The 17,416-nt window shown below is 32.4% G+C and overlaps 1 long non-coding RNA gene across 1 annotated transcript; it reads left to right on the top strand.

Moving 5' to 3' along the window:
- The first annotated feature begins 9,363 nt into the window (after positions 1-9,363).
- Positions 9,364-10,006, top strand: LOC108076094 (uncharacterized). Its single transcript, XR_001770765.3, has 2 exons — positions 9,364-9,559; positions 9,626-10,006. It is a non-coding gene; the product is annotated as an uncharacterized lncRNA (long non-coding RNA).
- Positions 10,007-17,416: the final 7,410 nt, after the last annotated feature.

The raw sequence follows: 17,416 nt of genomic DNA on the forward strand, positions 1-17,416 counted from the left end.
GCAATTTGCATTTGCACACCGCAAACGGTGAAGCAAACTTAAGAGCACACAGCACAGACAAGGACAACAAGTGCTGCAAGGAATATGCTAAATTACGAAAGGACAAAAAACAAAACATGGCACACGACACACAAAACAAAACTAAAAAAGAAAAAAAACTAAGAAAACTAAAAAAAAATGAAGCAAAGAATAAACTTTGTTAGACTGCAGTGCCCCGCCGCACTTCGCCCTTCGAAAAAGTATTCCCGTGGAAGAAGTTGCCCAAAGTCAGAGCCAGGACTCGGGTTTCAAAGGCACCAGGAGTATTTAAACTCTCGATTTTACGACTCTGGGATACTTTGTCAAGTATTATTATATTATATATATTTTTAAAGAAATTGTTAATATTTTTTTTAATATTTAAAAAAAACAATAAAAAACTTTAGAGAAGTTTACATAGAAAGAAGTTTAGCAATAATTGCCATATGGTAGCAGTTTAAATATTTTAAAATTCAATAAATAATTCCCAGATTTTTATAAATGTTTTTGTAATGTTTCACTTACCCCTTTAGATTCTTTTTATATCCTTTTTTATAGAGTATTTAAATCGCTTTTCAGAATGGTTTTCGAAACGGTTGACGCTTGCCAGAGAAGATGCTGCCTTTGGACAGTTCTATTTAGACACTGAAAGAAATGAAAACAATAAAAAAAAAATTAGAAATAATTATTAAAAAATATAAAAAATATATATATATAAAAATGGAATAGAATAATGGTAGCAAAATAAATCTAAATGTTTTCTTTTACGAACGGTTGTTTTACTAGCTTTTCTGATGATACAAATTATATAATTAAATATTATATTATTTTTGTTTTCTATTATAATTAATTACTTTATTATTATTACTATTTTAATGAATTATTTTATTATAATTACGATTATAATTAAATTATTTATAATTATTACTAATTTAATTATTATTATTTTTTTTATTATAATTATATATGTATTATTATAATTATTTTATTATTTTTACTATTATAATTAATTATTTTATTATTATTACTATTATTATTAATTATTTTATTATTATTTTTATTATAATTAATTATTTATTATTATTTATTGTTATTTATTATTATTTATTAATATTTATTATTATTTATTATTATTACTATTATTATTAATTATTTTATTTCTCTATTTTATTACATTTCCTTTAGAACCTTCCTAGACTTTTCCACCGTGTCGTGTCAAAGGTAGAAGGCAAATAATCAGAGAGACCTCAGCTCCATGCTGGCAGGCACCATCCTTGTTGTGTGCTGTTATTGAAAATAGTTTTACAATTTATAGAGGGTCCTGACTTCCCTCCCACCCCTCTTCTCCATTATCCAACAGCATCACCCTTCCAGCAGCATCACCTGGCCTTTGTCTGGTCGATGGGCGTGGCACTGCGGCCGGGCGCCCACAGCTCTCTTTGCATGACAAAGGCTCCTTGCGGTTGCCAGGTCCTTCAGATTGTCAGTTCAACTGTCGGCTCAGCGGCCAAAGGAAGAGTAGGTCCTGATTCTTGATTCCTGAGTCCCAGAGTCCACTGTATACTGTACTCGACCTCGTCCTCGTCCTCGTCGTCGACAACATGGCACTCCATCTAAGCTGATTTGTCGGCTTACGGCGAAGTCACACAAGATGGGGCCATAACCGAAGTTTGGTTATGTGTAAGGAATCGCATTAGAATCGCCGTTCGCCGGTTTGGTTCAAGTGAAGTTATTTGTGCCAAAGAGGCTTTCCATATTGGACAGCTAATAATATGGCCAGGGTCACAGAGAAATATATGTAACTGGAAATGGTATTTTACATAAAAAAAAATTAATAACCCTAAAAAAACTAACTCTGTACAGCTTTCCGATTTAAAATTAATGCATTTTTGCCCAAGTTATTATATTTTTGAAGCTTTATTTTTCCTTAAAAATTATCATTTAAAATTATGGATAAATATTTAAATTTTAATACCTCATTGAGGGCATTATAATTTCAGTCAGAAGCTTAATTTACAATGAAAAAGTCACTTCCGACCCTATAAATCATATATATTCTTGATCAGCATCAACAGCCGAATCGATTTAGCCATGTCAGCTTGAAATTAAAATTCTAAATTTTTTCGTAATTTTTTAAACGATTAAAATATTTAATAATGTCCAAAAAAATTTACCAAAAATTTTATTTTAAAAGAAATTTAAATTTAGTATGCAGATTTATTACATTAAAAAATATTAGCACAGAACAGCTTTCCAAATAAAAATTAATGAATTTTTGGCTTAGTTATTTAATTTTTAAGATTTAATTTTCCCAAAATTTAAATTATTAATAAATATATCACATTAATATTTTATAATTTCATTCAGAAGCTAAAAACACAGTGAAGGAGTCATTTCCGACCCTATAAATCATATATATTCTTGATCAGCATCAACAGTAGAATCGATTTAGCCATGTCAGCTTGAAATTAAAATTCTTAAATTTTTTCAACTTTTTTAAGGGATTAAAATATTAAATAATGCCAAAAAAATTTACCAAAAATTTTATTTTAAAAGAAATTTAAATTTAGTATGCAGATTTATTACATTAAAAAATATTAGCACAGAACAGCTTTCCAAATTAAAATTAATGCATTTTTGACTAAATAAATTTGAAAAATAATTTTATTTGCAAATTTAATATTTAAATATTCATATATTACTATATTATTTAAAAATCCCACTATTGTTTGTTATTTCCTTAAAATAAACCCCTTCATTAATATCCATTTTCCGTATGGTATTAACTAATTTAAACATATATATCTCTATATGCTTCTATATCCCTCTGTGTCCAGTCTGGGGAAACCATTAATCTGAGTTCGAGGAAGGAGTTCAGGCAGGACTCAACCTGGAATTAACATAATTTATCGCTTATTGAATCAATCCAAGTTCCAGCTTGTCAACCACCTTTCCTTGCTCGTTTCCTTTTCCCTTCTCCCATTTTTTTTTGCAATAAGAAAGGCGGGAAAAGAGGCGGTAGATTGGCCCGTTTTAAAAAGCGAGCCACGTAGAAAGATTACATGAATTCGTAATAAAAAACTACTGTCAGCTTGCATCAGGGAACTTTCCATCATTTCCAGCGGAACCGGAAGCGTCGCCTGGCATCGAACGAGGAGGAGGAGGAGGAGAAGGGATGCTGAGGGTGCGGATTTGATTTGGGTGTTGGCGTCTACTAAATCCTTTGGGGATATACAACCCACACATAAGGATATAGAGAGCGAGGTATGTTTTGCTATTTTGCGATTGAGCTGTCCAAATGCGCCTTTTAATGTAATCTCTTACGGATTTGTTTTGACAGCAGCAGCAGCTCCGAGACTCTCTCTCTTTCTTTGCTACTTCCTACAGCCTCCAGCCTCCTCCTTCTTCATCTTCATCCAATGCATATGAAATGGGTGTGGATAAGTCTGGTTATGCTTTGCCCAGGACATGCGGGAGTGCCTTCCCAGCACACAAATATTGGACTTAGTGCGGTTAACTCCGAAAAATGTCCGCTAAAAATATTAAATACGGACAAAGAATCGAACTTTCCACATAAGTTTCGCTAAATGCCCAAAAACGGACGCGCAAACGGACAAATAGCGGACCAGAATCGAAAATTCTCAGGATTATACCCGATAATGATGTCGTAAAAGGTCCGCAATCGATATCCTTTTCGGATTCCGAAAAATATAACATTTTCTGCCACAAAACCCATGACAGGTGATTAACTTTATTATCGTTTATGAGCCGGAATCGGACGTTTTGTCCGCTTAAAACCCGCGAAACTATCGGTTTCAATATCATCAACTAAGGTTTTTGTCTGCTGGGTTATGCTTTAGGTATACTTTCATCATAAATATTAGATTACTCAGGCGAACGTAATTTATTATATTAGATTTGAAAACAAGGCTCTCTCTGCTCAATGGATTTTTGGATAAAACAATAAAAAAGGTATCAGCTTATCATATATTTAAGAGGGGAAAACTATCATTAAAGGTTTAATGAAAATTCACATTCAATGTCTTTAGTTTTGGGTATATTTTAAAAGGCCAATCATAATCCCATATCCCTGGGATTAACTATGATATGTAAATGCTGGCTGCAAGTGCATACTGCAGATGCCATGCAACTTCGGGGTTCCTCCGATTTACATATTACTAAGGGGAAAGTCTGCTTTGAATAAACTTCCCACACACACCCTCCTACACCACGTGCGTGTGTGTGTGTGTGCAGTTTTTAAATTTGCAAACATGAGCATGTAAATTTGCAATGAATAAATTAACCAGAGTCATAGTCCTGCTCCTGCTCCTGCTTCTGCCTCGTCCTGTGAGATGCCTTCTTCTGATGCTGCCTCAACACTTTCGCTATTTATTAAAATATAAATTGACTTTGACTGCAAAGTTGGGCCTACCATATGCATATATACATATATTTTTTAGTCAAAAAACTTAAATTTTAAAATCACCAATTTTAATTTTCATATTTTTACTGTTTTTTATATAATTTAATGTAATTTTGGTGTGGCCCTCTGGAAATTGTCGCCTCATTTTATCAATAATTGTTGCAGCCAAGTCAAGTCGGCGGCTAGCAGCTTTATTTTCTGTTTTAATCACTTTTTATTATACACTGTCCTTGAGGAGGGCGTGGGTGGGGTGGTGTTAACAAAGTGTTTGCCACAGGCCCGGCAAAAAGGAAAACAATCACGTGGCCAGGAGACAGGCCTGCTCTGGCAGCCGAGCGCCGCAACTCTTTTTTTTTTTTCTTTTTTTGCAACATCAACAATAACAAGAGCTGGCAGATATAGCCTATGCACTGGGAAAAACAATATAGTAACTTAAAATTGTTATAAATATGTTTTTTAGTACAAATTTTCGAAAAGAAACAACGCAAATTAAAATTTTAAGGTCATTTCTTTTGTTGGACTTAAAAAATTTGCTTATGTACTTAAAAAATCCATTTTTAAAACTATTTTTATTTAAAAAAATGATTTTTTTAATATAAAAACTTTTTATACAAATATTTTTTAAATTTATAAAATTGTTTTTAAAGTTGTACTTAAAAAAATCAATTTCCTCTTGAATTTAAAATTTGTTTTATTCAAAATTATAATTTTTATTTAATGAAATTTAACTCAGAGAAGGTTCTAATAGTTAAAAAAAAATTTTTTAATATATTAAAACATTAAAAATAATAAATAAATAAAATAATTAATAGAAAAAGTTTATTTTTAACAATATATTTAAAAAAACGTATTTTTAACATTTTATTGAAAACATTTAACTTTCTTATGAACGGAATTTTTTTTAAACTAATAAATATTCTTCTAAACAAATTTAGTCAAGAGGTCATAATAATTTCTTAAAAATATTATACGTCTTTGTAATAATTATTTTTACTTTCTTAAACTTAAAAAAACAACAACGTTAGCATATTTTAAGCAGAATAATTTCTTTACAAAAACTAAAAAATTCACTCGTTTAACACATTTTTTCCCAGTGCCCCCGCAAAGAGTTTCTGCTGCCAAGATATGGCTGAAGTGGAAGCCCGAAGTCAGAGTTGGATTTGGATGCGAGATTGGGAAACACACGGGCAAGCTGGAACAGTAGGGGGATGGGTTGGGAGAACGTCAACAGCAGCAGCAGCCGCGGCGACAACGATACGACAACTTCAGGACGAATGCCGAGGGAAAAACTTCCTTTGCCGCCCCCTAAACTCCGCCCACAACAACAGAGAGAGAGCAAGAGGAGCAGCAGCAAAAAAGAACACAACGAGCCGAGAAAACTCAATTAAACTTTTGTAATTACAGCTAAAACGGAAGAAGATATTTATCCAGTATAATTGCATTGAAGGCAAATGAAAGAAAAGGAAAGCCAGAAAAACAACGGGGGGAAAAAAAAGAAAAGAAACGAAAGGAAAGAAAGAAAAGCGAGACACAGACACACACAGGAGAGAGAAAAACCAAAGCGAAAGAAAGCTGGGAAAATAAATAAATAAAGGATGCGAGGAGACAAGAAGCGGCGACACAAGGAGCCGTCGAGGAGACGGAAGGATAAGCAGCTGCCAGGACTACACACAGCAAAAACAAAAAAACAAACGTATAATTAAGAAAATAATTAAAAGAAAATGAAAATAAAATTAAAAAAGAAAACAAAGAACAAAAAAAAAAACACTTCCTATATGTTTAACTATTTTAAACATGAATTAACTTTAATTCTTTAACTTTATCTTTGAAAAAAATCATTTTTGGCTTGTAACTTTTTCTCTCAGTGTTGTCTCTTTCCATACTCACAGATACACAGAGATATAGGCACGCAGACAGAACTTGGTGCTGCAGCGAGGGAAATCCAGAAGCAATTGTTGTGACACTGCAAGTTCAACAAGTTTCACTGGGAAAAACCAATTTGGGAAAAACCGTTTACGGTTGATTCTTTGGTTTTTGTTTAGGTAAGGATTATATGGTGATGGCTAAAGGATATTTCCTAGGATTTTTGAAAATGATAAGACAGCAAAGGTGGAGGTTTTCTCTAGGAAGAGTCTCTGTTAACATTTTTCAACATTTTATAATAAAAATTTAATTAAAATAAAAAAAAAAATTATAATTCCCAACTAGTTTTAGCATCTACTGAGTGGTAACCCAGCTGAAAGTTGAGGTCTAGTGGTAGAGGTAGGTGGTTGTGTGGTAGTGTTGATCAAAGATCAAGGAGATTGATCAATCAAAGGAGGGACCTAGGCAAATGTGAGTACACAAAATAATTATTTTTTAAGCTCAAAAATCATGTTCATCTTAATATTAAAAATTTACAAAATTAAATACATTTTAAAATATTATTGGATACCAAAAAACACAAATTTAAGCAATGAAAAAAGTAAAACTTAAAGACAAGGCAAACGGTTTTGATTAAAGAACACGGAAAAATAGATTCGGCTGATGATTTTTATACCCTTGCAGGATATTACAACTTCCCAGTAATTTATTTATTTACTTGCTCATTTATTTCTTGACTTATTTACATTCCATGTTCTAATTTTGTTTAATTTTTAAAACCCTTCCATTTCCATCAATAATTGTTATTTACCAAAATAATGCTGGGAATTTTTGATTAAATTTGAATTTGATGTTAAAATATTGAATATTTGTATATTGATATATACATTGACCCCCTTTATAAATAAATTATAATTAACATTCAATCGAAACTGTAAACAAAATTATCCAGCCAAGTGACGAGATTAAAGCAAGCCTTTGTTTCGGTATTTTTGTTTATTTATTGTTTGCAGTTTTTGTATATTTTTTGTTAAAAACAAAAAGCCCGAACAACGCGTTTTATTGGCTTGATTCTATTTGCAGGACAAAATGTTTTCAATTGTCCGTGTCCGAGTTCCGTGTCCATGTGTTCACCCCTCCGTGTCCTGTGTCCGGTTTGTCTGCTGATGAAGACATTAATTTGATGCAAATCGCGTCAACTGAACACAATCGAAGTGCTAATTGCGCTTCTTTCAATGCACAATCCGACACCGACATACCCAGTTCTAGTTCCACTACCAGTCCCAGTCCCTTTTCCTGCATCCTGATCCTGCTCCCTTGCCCTGTCCCTGCTCCTGCCCTATCCCTGCCTTTCCCACAATGAACGCTAACAAACAGCAGCCAATCGACATGATGATGATGATGATGATGGGGGACTGGGTATCCTGCGGATGATGAGGTGGCCAGGTCAGGTAACTGCAATGTGACCCACTCCCCTGGCCAACCCCCTCCCCCTCCCCCTCCCCCACCATTCCCCTGCAGTCCAATCACTTCACTTCATTACGTATGCGCGACACAGACAATGGGCCACTGATGGACGTGCTGCAATTGCACGAGACTACGACTACTAGTAGCTCCTACTAGTGGCTAGTCCAAGCTCCCAATTCGAGCATCCTGTTCCTGCTCGTGTTGCTGCTCCTGCTCCAAACACAGAAGTCCTATTTCCCAGCCACTTTGGGCACTGTTAAAAGTGGGAAATCCTTTAGGAATGTGCTTATAATCCTAAGAAATGCCAATAAAATGATCATGAAATGTCTTTAAAAAAATATTTAAAATTGGTATATACTTTTTTTCTATTACTTTTTAAATTTTTTTTTAAATTTTATATTTATATTTAATATTTTTAAAAAGACAATCTTTGAAAAAAATAGTGAAAATTTAAAGAAATTCAATTTAAATCTTTAAAAAATCCAAAAAAAAAAAAAAAAAACTTTTAAGTTCCTAAAAAAATCTTAAATTATTTTAGAAATTTAATTTAAACTTTTTAAATTTCCCTAATTTTTTAAATTCTTTGAAAAAAGTCAAAATCTTTAAGAAGTTCAATTTAAATCTTTAAAAAATCCCAAAAAAAAACTTTTAAATTCCTAAAAAAAATTCTTAAATTATTTTAAAAATTTTAATTAAATTTTTTTTTTTAATTCCCTTTTTTTTTACAGTGTTTTTGCCCACCTGAGCTGTTGTTGCCACTATGACTTGAACTCTGGAATAAAATGTTTTGTAAATCCGAAACGCTCATGGCCATGGGCAGAGCCGTGTGTGCTGATCCCTGACTGCTGTACCACCATTGACCATTGACCATTTCCGGGAGGAGGCCAGAGGAGGAGGAGAAGGTAGCCTCTTGGACTGGAGGCCACACCTTTTGGCGCAACCAGCATGCCGAGCGGAGTCAAATTGCCGAGCATGCGGTGCTAGTTTATCTATTTGCCTGCTGCCTGCTGCCCGACCAGCTTGTTAGGTCTTCTCTTCAATGGTTTCCTCTTGGAGTCCGGTGCTGCTTCTGCTGCTCCTCCCCTGTCACCTGGCCACAAGTGACGGGAAGCAGGGCCAAGAGTCCTCTTCCTTCCTGCTACCTGCGAGACCGCAAAAACGAGCGGCCTGCCACTCACTCGCTCAATGCAAACACTCGAAAAAATGTTTTGTTTAACGTAAATATAGTTTTAAAATTGCTATAAAATTATATTTTAGTTTTCGGTTATCTTGAGGCGCATAATGCGTCCCAGCCACTGCTTCAGGGTCCTGCGACCCTTGCTGGAGGTGGTTATGTTGGGGTTTAACTTATCAGAGTTTATCTTTAAATACTTTGGGAAATTCAAGAGCATCTTGAATCGCTTCTTAAACTCTTCGTATTCCTCCTGATTGGCCATTTTAAAATGGTTTTAAAATATTTTCGTAGAAGATATTTTATATTGATTTTCACTTTTCCAAGTTTGAAATCAATTTCAAAGGTAAAGTGATGTGGAAATTATTTTTCTGCTTAAAATGTAAGTTAAATCTTAACAATCTAGTAATCCAGGTGATGTCCTTGTCACTGATTAAAAGTTTTTAAACTTGTTTTCGTCTTGTGCTTAGTTCAGTTTAGTTTTAGCTTTGTTGAAAGACGGAGCTCTTCGTAAAATATTCAAAATTATATATTACAAAAAATTTTGGAACATTTCTCAAACAAAATTTGGTGGAAAAAGCTTTTGCAAAAGTGATGAAAAGTCAAAATTTTTCCAAGTAAAATAGTTAAATAATTATATATATTTTTGATATATATTTGTGTTCTTTTCTAATCTTCGACAGCAGCTTCGCTACCTTCTTGATTCGTCAGGTTCTCCCTTTTGACGTTACCAAAGGGCTTTTTTAGGGAGAAGTCAATGTGCTTCTGGGAATCCATGCGCACCAAGGATAAAGGAATATGGATTATGAATTAGGGCAAATACCATATTCTCCAATGATCTTCAACTCCTGATCCATAGCGGCAACTGGGATTCACTTAGGTCTTCCAAAAGACCGAAGGAATGCGGCTGTACACCATGGTTTCAACAATTCAAGCCAGCAGTTTTAGATGAAGTGAACAAAAAGAAAGAATGTTTTTATATATTTTTTACAATAATATATATTTTTTAAAATTATAATATATATTTTGTACAATTATAATATATATTTTTTACAATTATAATATATATTTTAAAATAGTTTATTATGTATTTTAGAATTTATATAGATTTCAAATTTTTTGTATAGCTCCAATTGACCGACTTAATCTTCTTAATTTTTATAAAATACTTTCCCCAATTAATTTTCAAATAAATTTATCAAATATAACCTTATTTTCGGTCAGTGCTTATGGCACTCCATGCCATTTCCCTTCTGCAGTTCATCATCAAAAGACGAAGCTTCAAACTTTATGCTCCTCCTGGAGGAGCTTTCTGTCTCTCCCACTCTGGGGTCCATCCTCAGGTTTCATCGGGCAACTGGCAAATGGTGAATGGCAAACGGCATCATCAAAGTGCCATTGGCAAAGTTATCTGGCCGCTTGTAATTTAATGTGGGCGTTACTATAAAAACTCCAACATTTTGTGCCACACTGCAGCAGGAGCACTCTCCTCCTCCCTTTGCCCTCTATATATATAGCCAGCACAGATTGGATTTGTAAACGCAATTTTCGCTTACACAACATTATTTTAATGTAATTTTTCTATTTATAGCTGGATGTGTTTTTTTTTGTTTGTGTTTTTTGGGATGGACCTGATTAAGATGGAAAAATATTTGTGAACTGGGAGGATATAATTATTAATTATATACTTAATAATAAAAATAATTAATATAATAAAAAGATATTAAAATATATTAATAATAAAAATTAAAATTAAAAAAAAATGTATATAATTTTAATATATTTTCCTTTACTTATGAAAATATATTAATAAATTATACCCCAGGAATTAAATTTTAATTTAAAGGGTTTTAATGCCAGGAAATTGGGTTTTCAAACTCTTTGGATTTTTATTTTTATTTTTTTTAATTTAAATTAAATTTTTTTTTTTCTTTCTGAAGATAAAATGTATTAATTTAATCATTATTGTGCAAAGTTCTTCAGATAATTTTAATTATTAAAATTTTACATAGAAGCCTAAACATTTTTTAAAATATTCACTTAAAAATATGCACAAAATAAGAGTTAAATTTATATTTAAGTTTTTGTTAAAACTTCAAAGAAAATTAATTAATTTAATAAATTTCATTATTAAAATTACACATGAAAAAAAATTTAAAAAAATAAATAATAATTTTAATTTACATAATTATTTAAAATTCACAGAAAAAAATTTAATATAAAAAACAAATAACGACCATTAAATACAGAAAAACTGTTTAAAATTTTAGGAAACACTTAGAGAATAAATAATAAATTAATAAATTTAACAGAACTATTAAATCCATTTTACCATAAATTTATATAAATTTCCTGTAAATATTTTTTTTTATGTTATAAAAAACGCTTAAAAAATAAGTTTACTCCTTCTTTTAGATACTTTTTAAATGGATTTCTTAACCCCTTTGATTTTGGTATTTCTCTGTTAGAACCACCTCTAACTAGCAGTTAACAGCAGGTCCACCCTAGCGAAAAAAGGCATAGCATAATTTATATGCAACGCTTTTTTAACACGCTCCCCCCCTATATTATAGATTTAAGTGCACACATTAAGCGGGTTACGCAGTGCCCACATTGCTGGCCATTATTATGAATACGGGCGCGGCTCTATTCAATTTTATAAGCTCTTTGCATATAAAACAAAACAATGCGAGGACGATGGACGCAGGACGCAGGACGACCTCTCGGCCTAAGTGCAATGTGGCAACAACGACGATGCCATCCTTCCATCCATTCGCACTTTAATGGTGGGACCCACGGAAATGTTTTCATAAAAGCCCCGGGCGCAACAATTTATGAGGCATTCATGTCAGTTGTTGCCTGCTCATTAAATCCCCGTCGTTGGCTTTTTCCTTTCCCATGTGGTGGCCATCAAAGTCGATTACCTAGAAAATGCCCAGCATCCCAATCGATTAAGTTGCATTAGCCCAGAGAGTCCTCCCCGTATCCAGGAGAATTGAGAACCGAAAGGCCAGAGCTCAGAGGTCCAGAGCTCCAGAGTTCAGCTCGTATTCGGTGCCCTGTGTTGTGGCATTCGGTTGATTGTCAAATTACATTATCATCCTCCTGGAGGAGCGTCTGTGTTTTGACAGCTGTTTTTGCTTATTGACATTCGCTTCTTGACAAAACTCATACACAGACACACTCACACACATGCCAGGCGGCGGATCTGGAGCCCCGACGACCCCTCAACTCTGAACCCTAAGAACCCTAAGCACTGTAGCACCCACTCCAGTTACACCGAAAAAAATATAGATTTTTGGGAGATTTTTGGTGAGTTGGAAAAAAAAATCTTAATAAAAATACACCATACACTTTACAAATTTTAAAATCTTAAATTTAGAAGTTGAAAATAAGATTTTTAATNTAATAAATAATTAAAATAGTAAAAACTGAAATAAGAAAAATATTTACCGACTTTAGTGGTTTAAAAGATAATAATAATATTGTATTTATTAATTATATTGAATTATTAAATAATTAAAAAAAAATTTTTTCTACAATTTTACTTGTTAGTTACATTAAAAGTCTTTCTTTTCGCTTTTTAAAAAATTTTTTATTTAGTTTTTATACTATTTTACTTGTTAATTATATTAACAATTTGTTTTCCCTTTTAACATAATTTTAAAAATTAGTTTTCTTAATATTATACTTTTTAATTTGATGAAATATTAATTTTTCCCTTTTAAATAATTTTAATATGTAGTTTTTGTACAATTTTAACATAATTGTTCATTATAATTAAAATCTTCTTTTTTTCCTTTTTAAATAATTTTTAAATTTATTTTTCCTACTATTTTACATGTTAATTATATTAATAATCTTAATTTCTCTTTTAAAATAATTTTAAAATTTTGTTTTCCTAATATTATCCTTATTAATTATATTAAACATTTTATTTTACACTTCTAAATAATTTAAAAAATTAGTTTTCTTAATATAGTACTTTTAAATTTTATTAAAAATTAATTTTTCCCTTTTACATAATTTTAAAATGTATTTTTCCTCTTATTTTACTTGTTAATAATATTAAAAATTGATTTTCCCTTTAAAAAATTTTTTTTTAATTTAGTTTTCCTAATATTGTGCTTATTTATTATATTAAAAATCGTCTTTTTCTCGTTTAAATAATAAAATAAAAACCCTTGACAAACTCATCTATAATAGATTTTCGTCCGAGTGTCTTTGACATTTTTGTTGCCATGGAGTGACGACGATATTTAGGAGCCAGTCAAATGGCCAGCGTTTTTATGCCCCCCTCGAAAGCATCAAAGTTAATTTGGCCCAGGGTCCAGGGCTTCGGGCAACGAGCCTTCAGGCCTGAAGCTCCTCCTGGCTGGCTCCTGGCCGAAACTCTTTGAAGAAGAACTTTGGGGGGACCGGCTTACGTTGCCAACTATTTAGCAGCCACTACTCCTGGGTAAAGTTACTTTTTGGGATTTTGGCAGCCCTGTAAATGCAAAAGTTGCCTCAAAGGAGGAGGATGGAGTCCCCATCCAAGCTGGCAAATAAAGTTTGCCATTTACCTGGTGAAACGACGTTGGGGGTGGGTTGGTGGGTCGTACAAAATCAACTGCAAACGAGTGTGCTCTCTGCGGGAAGTTCAATAATAAAAATCACTTTTATTGCTCAATATATTCTAATTACGATAATTTCCACGTAAACGCAACAAAACTTGACTAATTTCAGAGAGAGAGCAAGGAGACGACTGGACTGGCCTTTCGGTCATGTTGTTAATTCATGAAGTGTCCCTGATAAAGTGTAATTATTCCATGAATATCGAAAAAGTGTTCACCTTGTGGTCGTAAGTAGTTACACAAAAAAAAAAAAAAGAAAAGGGGGAACATTCAGGGGAAGGAAAAGGAGTCTGGACTTGGGACTCTGTGTGTGATTTTATGGTAATTTGTGTGTAATGAAAACTAATAGCAATTGATTGTACGACGTGTACGAATGCCACACAGGACTCCCCCCACAAGGACACCACCTAACTATTACTCCGGTGTGTGTCCTGGAATGGAAATTGTCGCTGACTAAGTAAACAACGGGGTCGACTGACACCTGATAATGGTTATATATTGTACGCACTCCATTCCAGGACCCATGTCCTGTGTGTGTCTCCATGTGTGCCATTCCAGCTGTGGTCATCAAAATGCCTGGGCCATCTGATTGTTTTGGCCTAATCCAGCCAAGATCCAGGGGGGCTCAGGGCAGCTGACTCATTGCCCTTTGTGTGTGTGTGTGTGTGGGGTAACGGTCATTGTTATTATAGTTTATGTAAATTATTATTATATTTCATGGGTTTTGTTTGTGCCTAGCAGAATCTACATAGTTTAGGACACACACACACACAAGATTATTAATTAAAGCTTTTGGGTTTTCTTGGGTTTATTTTGAAACTATCATTATGACAAGACTTTGAATTATTACATTTGAGTGCCGCAAGAATATTATAAATTGTTTTTCTGTCAATTTTTAAGCAGAGTTTTAAAGGGTTTTATTTATTTATAATTCTTTATTTTTTAAATACTTTTTTTTTTTGTTATTCTGACCTCATTTTTCTTTAACAAACCTCTCAGCTTCTGTAACTTGAGTTTGTAATTTGTTTTTTCAAGGATTCAGCCGCATCTTCTGCTATTATTTTATTTATCCAGATAATTTTTAGCCCCTCGGACTTTCGGTTTCTCTGCTGAAAGCAGTGAAAAAAGACCCGTAACGACTGCCAGGTGCAGGATTTCAGAGATTTTTCTCCTCTTTTTAATACATTTTCTTTTTTTTTTTGATTGTCCTGGCCAGCATGCAATCTCGCTCTTTACCTCCTTGATGCATTCTGATAATTCGCGTGCCATGCAACCGACATTTGTTGGATGCCACGCGAGCTCTCTGGTTCCGACAATTCGCGAAATCGCACTTATAAGCTCGTTGCACGCGACTATTTATTACAGAAAAATATATATCAAAATTAAAGTGCAGTAAAAGTTTAAATAAAATGTGATAAAATATGTGGAAGCAGAGGTGGTGACCTAAGAACATGCTAATTAAAACTTATCAACATCTTATAACTAGGTTTTAACTATTAAAATTTAAATAAATATATAATTAGAAGAAATAAAAAATATATTAAATAAATAAAAAAATTAAATAAATAACTAAATACATCAAAATAAAATAAATAAATAAATAAATAAATAAATAAATAAATAAATAAATAAATAAATAAATAAATAAATTATAAAATAAAAAAATTATATAATAAAAAAAATCTAAAATAAAAAAATTATAAAATAAAAAAATTATAAAATAAAAAAAAACATTATAAATTAAAAAAATTATATAATAAAAAAATTATATAACAAAAAAATATACAATAAAAACATTATAAACTAAAAAAATTACAAAATAAAAAAAATTGCTTACTTGACACTATAATTCCCAACTAGTTCTAGCATCTTCTGAGTGGTAACCCAGCTGAATGTTGGGGTCGACTGGTAAAGTGGTAGTGGTTCCTCTCTCCTAGAAGAGCTACTACTTGTTGTATTTTTGTGTTTTAGTGTACCCTCTCTGTTTTATAGCTTAGAGCTACGGGTTTATTTGAAAGAGACATGGAGAAAACGAGCAGATATCACCGGAGAGACTTTGAGATCAGAGAAAAATCAAGGAGATTAAACAATCACAGGAGGGACCCAAAACAAATGTAAGTACATCAAAATATTATTATTATTTTTTGTTTGCTTACAAATCTCATTTATCTTAACATTAAACAATGTTTAAATTATACAATTTTATTGGGTACCACATAACAATAATTTAAGCAAACATTTTCAAGTAAACAACATGGCTAAATTGATTAGGCTGCTGATTTTTGTTATGGTATGTATAAATGCAAGGGTATACAAACTTCAAAGTGCCCAAGTTGGCTTACTTTCTTATTAAACATGCAATTAAAGGCTCACAAAGCTGCAATAATGTAGTATTCCTATCTTTTCTCATAATGAGACCGCAGTTCAAACTGTGAGAGAGTGGCCAACATTTTTGCTTGATTAACTTTTGAGATGAATATCGCCAACACAAAACAACAATCAGATGCAGATGTAGATGCAGAAACAGATACAGATACAGATACAGAGAGAGCTACAGCTACACCTACGAGATACAAGATACAGAGATACAGAGACACACAAGTGTGTGGCAATATGGCAGAGCATTTTCATTATTGTCTGGCCAACTGATTTATGCCATTCAATCCGCTTTCGGCAGACAAACCGCCGGAAAATGAAGCCCATGAATCAGTAGTGCGGCCAATTCGGAATACAAATGCCGGCCAGCTGTTGACCTCCCCCCTTCCACACACACACCCCTCCTCCTACCCAACCATTGCTTTTCCGACGAAAAGTTAAACGATAAAGTTTTCCCAGCTCGACGGTTGGCCTTGACTCGAAACTCAATCATTGTTCGGTGTTTGACCAAAGGGGGCAAGGGCAAAGTCACAACGGACCAAGGACTCTCCGGACCACTGCTCCCCGAAGGTCCGGCGAAGTGGACTGCGTCCGGGGCAATATCCGGCGGTGTACCAGACAGTGTGAAGTAGAAGGTTTCAAGTTCCAGGCATTTTTTTTTTAGGTGTAGTATGGTGTGTGGGGTTTACAAAATTTTTTAAAATATAATATAACGTTAAATTATATTGCAAACAATTTTAATATTAAAAAAGAAAAATTTAATTTAATCCTAAATATTTATACATAATTTTATATGATAATTTTTGGGAAAATTAAAGCTTACAAATATAACACCAAGCAAAAAAATGCATTAATCTCAAACACAACGAACTTAAAACGTTTTCTTTAAATAAAAAAAATAAATCTAATGAAATTTTAATTACCCTTTTTGTATTTATTTATCTCTTATCTAAATTATTTTAATCAGACCAACTGACTAACTTAGCTAATCAACTCAAATTGAGGGAAAATAATCAAAAAACACTTTTGTAAAAGTGATCACTTTCTGGACTTGTGAGAATTTCTGGCAAGTGTGAATGGAATCTCTCTCTAACTGTCAGTTTTCATTTATAAATGCATCTCTTTCTCTTTCTCTCTCTCAATCTGTGTATCTTTTTTGTTTCTTCAAGTTGAAATTAACAAAAATACGTAATTGTTTTTGAGGAAAATGAGAGGGCGCGTGCCTATTCCAAAAGGCAAAAGCTTCGGCAGCTTTTCTTTACAAAAATATATAAAAAATAACGAATTTGGGATGTCCTCTAAATAAATGCAGCCAAATTGTTTAATTAAAAATTGAATAAGTTTTAATAAAATATAAAATATATAAAAATAAATATAAAAACAAATATAAAAGAAAATTAAAATATCTAAAAAAATATATAAAAAAAATATTTAAAAAAATATTTAAAAAAATATTAAAAAAANATATATATAAAAATATAT

Source organism: Drosophila kikkawai, chromosome X, assembly GCF_030179895.1.
Source record: "Drosophila kikkawai strain 14028-0561.14 chromosome X, DkikHiC1v2, whole genome shotgun sequence".
Classification (NCBI taxonomy): Eukaryota; Metazoa; Arthropoda; class Insecta; order Diptera; family Drosophilidae; genus Drosophila; species Drosophila kikkawai.